General features: G+C 37.7%; 1 long non-coding RNA gene across 1 annotated transcript; it reads right to left on the bottom strand.

The window, feature by feature from the left end:
- Positions 1-1,554: 1,554 nt before the first annotated feature.
- Positions 1,555-2,610, bottom strand: LOC113016884 (uncharacterized). Its single transcript, XR_013905524.1, has 3 exons — positions 2,546-2,610; positions 2,147-2,271; positions 1,555-2,027 (listed from the first exon to the last, which is right to left on the bottom strand). It is a non-coding gene; the product is annotated as an uncharacterized LOC113016884 (long non-coding RNA).
- Positions 2,611-4,037: the final 1,427 nt, after the last annotated feature.

Below are 4,037 nucleotides of genomic sequence, written 5' to 3'. Positions count from 1 at the left end.
TTTACACAAATGCTCACTGAATGTGTTGGCAATAAAAGAAATTTAAAATAATAAGTTGGATGTACTTAATTCATTTGTGTGGAACCTGTTGACAAAATAAATTTATGTAAAACTAATTAGTAAAGCACAAGGTGGCTGAAAATATAATATTTGAATTAATCTAACTTAAATTTAACATTTTACTGCCACAAATAAGAAATGTGTTGAAGTAACTAATCGAAACTATCTAACCTGTAAATATATCATCTATGTTCATACAACATAACTTGATTTAGGTAGTCTTAAATATCTGTTGTTAATCTTAAGTAGTTTTTTAAAATTAGATGAACTAAACATTTTTGCTTTAAACTAACACAATGCAATTTCATGGAACCTGTTGACAAAATAATTTTAATTAAAGTCAACTTTTCATTTTTTTGAGTGCAAGCAGTCGGTCCAGCTGACTTTCTTGAGGCACTGAGGGCAGTTTGAGTGCATTACAGCAGACTGATCTTCTCTGTTATCTTTCCAGTGTGAGTGCACGAAAGGATCTCACAGATGAACATGTGGTCCCTGACACTCCAGCCACCTCTTCTGCACCCGTCTCACCTCCAGCTGAGGCTCAGAGGAACAAATCAAAGAAGGCTTCCTGGTGGCGCAGATGGCTTTTTTGTAAGGTGAGTTTACCACTGCAGAGAATAAGCTCTGAACAAACAAATGGTGCAGGAATTTCTGCATCTATTTGTGTTTAACTGGATTTATTTGTAAGTGGCAAATCTGAAGTATGAGGTCATTTTACTGTGTTCCTGTTTAAAGCTGATTCATTGCTTTGTGTTTCTTCTCCTGCAATTTCATCACTGTGATTGCACTGTTTGTGTCTTTCTATAATGGTAACATCAGCACTGAAAAATGTGAAGTCAAGGACGTTGGTGTCCAGATGGAAGTTTCCTGCCCCCCAAATTGCTGCTGTTTTTCTGCACGGTACATTCTACAGAGCCGAGTGTGAAACGTGAACAACTGTTATAGGAACATATGAAGTCTGAATGTTAGGATTGACACTCAAATTCTCATTATGTCGTCCATTTTGGTTGAACTAACTGGTGACGTGTTCCTCAAAGAAAAAGGTGACCTTAGATGATGAGCCGTGTTGGCCTGAGGTCAATGAGAGAGATGAGCCAGTTTCCAGGCCGTCTACCCCAGCAGGTTACGGTGGGTAGCCAGGGGGCTATGTTAAGATAAGATAACCAAGATAAGATAACCTTTATTAGTCCCACACGTGGGAAATTTGTTTTGTCGTTGGAGACAGAGTAAGCACAGCAAAAAGACCATTGTTAAATTAGCTCCAACAGAATTATTTTCAACACTTTTTCAGGGTTAATATATTATTTATACACTCTTAAGAGTTAAATCAACATTTTTGAAATAGTTATAATATTTAACACCAGGCCAGAGTTCATGTTTTAACATTTTTAATCTTCTGGTTAGTGTTGGCTTCACTCCCTATAGTGTCAGGCTTTCTACACTGAAAAGTGTTAAAATTAAATTCTGAGAAAGAATTGAATTCCACAAAATAAATATTCCCCAAAAGGACATTTATTGTGTCTTCAAAAAATTGTGAATGATGGTACAATGTACACTGTCTCATCTGAAACATTGTATGACCTTTGCATGTCAAAAGATTTATAAAACTTTAGATCTGACATTTTCACTATGCATCTCTGCTCAGCATGCATAGATGGTTATCAAAACACTCTGTAAACAACCTGTTTCCCATAAAAAAAAAAAATTTCATCTTCAACCAAAAGTAAGTCACTTATTTGGCGAAAGACAGGCGTGTCTTCTTCCACTGCACTGCAAATAACAGGTCCAGCTTTATATTCACTTGGGACAAATTAAACACAAAATGTGCTTTGAAAAGTTCATCAAATGCCCCGAGTGAGTGGCTCGCCTGGTGTGTGTCAGTCTTGCTCTTCTTTTGCCTGACAGCGAGGAGGTATGGTTGCCAATCCTTGTTGATTGCAGAGATGCTCTTCCAGACTCCAGCATGACTGGGGTTGACATAAGGAAACTAATAATTATTCACAGAAATGGTGTCTAAATACAGAAAAAAATGCAGAAGAGATTGCTCAAAGACTTTGGTATTATTGAAATTTCATGATATAATTACCTTATGAAAGAGTACAAGTCTCTGACTTGCATCACTCGCGCTGATTTTTGGAGACCTTTGTCCTCCTGGTGGTGGTAGAAGGAGATGTAGCAACAACAACAGCAATGCCATTTCTTGTTCAAAGGCTGAAGATGAAAAGACACAAAATTAATACCATTTCATCAAATGTTTTGATCTGTTTAACAATGAAAATAGGGGAAAGTTAAGAGACTTCCAGCTCTCCCATGTCTATTGTTGAAAGTTATCAAAAACTAGATGAAATCGTTAGAGATACAGAAGAAGAAAAAAATCTATAGGATTATTAGTTCAGGATCATCATACAAACAAAACGGACAATGCTTTGTTTGACTTTATATTACATTCTAAGATCAAAACTAGAAAAACTGGACAAAGATTTACTTTGTTAAAGGGTGTTAAAGTGAGCTTTTCAGCCTCTTTTATGGCATTTGGCCTGAAGAATGTCTAAAATTCAGTCCTTTTGAGATTTGGACCACCTGAAGAACTGTCTGTCAACCTATTAGGTTGTGTTGGAGATCCACAACGAATCTTTCTTTGGACAGTTTTCAGAAACTGAAAGAAATGTATCCTGTACCACTTGCGGCATCAAAGAAGTGCTCCTGGATAAGTGAAAATACAAAATATTTTGTCAGATTTAGCTCATAACAAAATATCAGATAATTTTTATGTCCAGCATTAAACAATTTTGTGTTGACTATTACATAGCCTTTGTCTGCATATGGATCTTTGAGTGAGGGGAACAGCATCACAATGCCCAAAGCATACTCCTCTATGAGGGGTAGAGTTGGATGTCTCGAGACCGGTCCTGGTCTCGAGACTCGAGACCACTTTTTCGTGGTCTTGGTCTCGTCTTGGTCTCGACGGACTTTTGTCTTGGTCTCGCTGTTTCGGTCTTGCGTTCTCAAATCGACATAGTGTTCGGGAGATTTGGAGTCAACCATCAGCGGAGCGGGGGGTGGCTTACTGGGCTTAAGCCCGGGTCATTTTTTCAGAAGCATGGGGTCTTTTGGAGTGTAATTTGTTAGTTAGATGCCTGACTAACAACTGTATAAAACAAAAACAACACACGAAGCACAGAGCGCACCGTCGTAAATTCCCCCTAATTTTGGTATGATCCGAGCTCAGGCACTAGGCGACTGCACAGCACCCATGTGAGCGAGGGGGGAGAAGCTGCTGCAGGACAGAGGAGAGCTTAAGTTTGACCATGTACCAAAGCAAATCGTACTGATTCGTACTGAACTAATAATGTAAATATGACGGTGTATCACAAAAGATTGATATCAAACTGATCACTTGGTTGCGTTACTTGCTCTTCGATTGAATCAACAAATGGATAAATAAAAAGCCGAACAGCAATGCTGATTTTTTAGAGTCTTAGCTTACATTTCATATTTTCAGTTGTTACCCTCCACGGCTAAACAAACTCTCTAAATTGGTTTCAGTTGTGTACTGATGTACACAACAATGGACATAAGGAGCTTCTTTCAAAGAAAAAACTCAGGTAGATGTTATTAAGTGTGCCTATGCGAAGGCACACTTATTACTATTGCTCGGATTTATTGTGTGGATGCTTTAAGCATCCACACTATTGAGTTCCTGTTTCTCTTTATTCTTTATTATTGTGTGGATGCTTTAAGCATCCACACTATTGAGTTCCTCTTGGGACTTCCGTACACTTTTTGGCACTTAACTACTTCCACAATTTTCAGCCGATTTTCACCGTTCACATTTTAAAATATTCTGCTATTTCTGCTAATTCCTGCTATGTCTTTTGGTATTTTTCACTATTATACTTTTTAAAATATTAAGCTTAATTTGTCCCATTGAAATGAATGGGAAACTTCTGCAATTCTGCTAAAATTTGCTTGTTTCT

Source organism: Astatotilapia calliptera, chromosome 23 (genome assembly GCF_964374335.1).
Source record: "Astatotilapia calliptera chromosome 23, fAstCal68.1, whole genome shotgun sequence".
Taxonomy (NCBI): Eukaryota; Metazoa; Chordata; class Actinopteri; order Cichliformes; family Cichlidae; genus Astatotilapia; species Astatotilapia calliptera.
The sequence above is the reverse complement of the archived record's forward strand: the minus strand, read 5'-3'. Positions and strand labels throughout refer to the sequence as shown.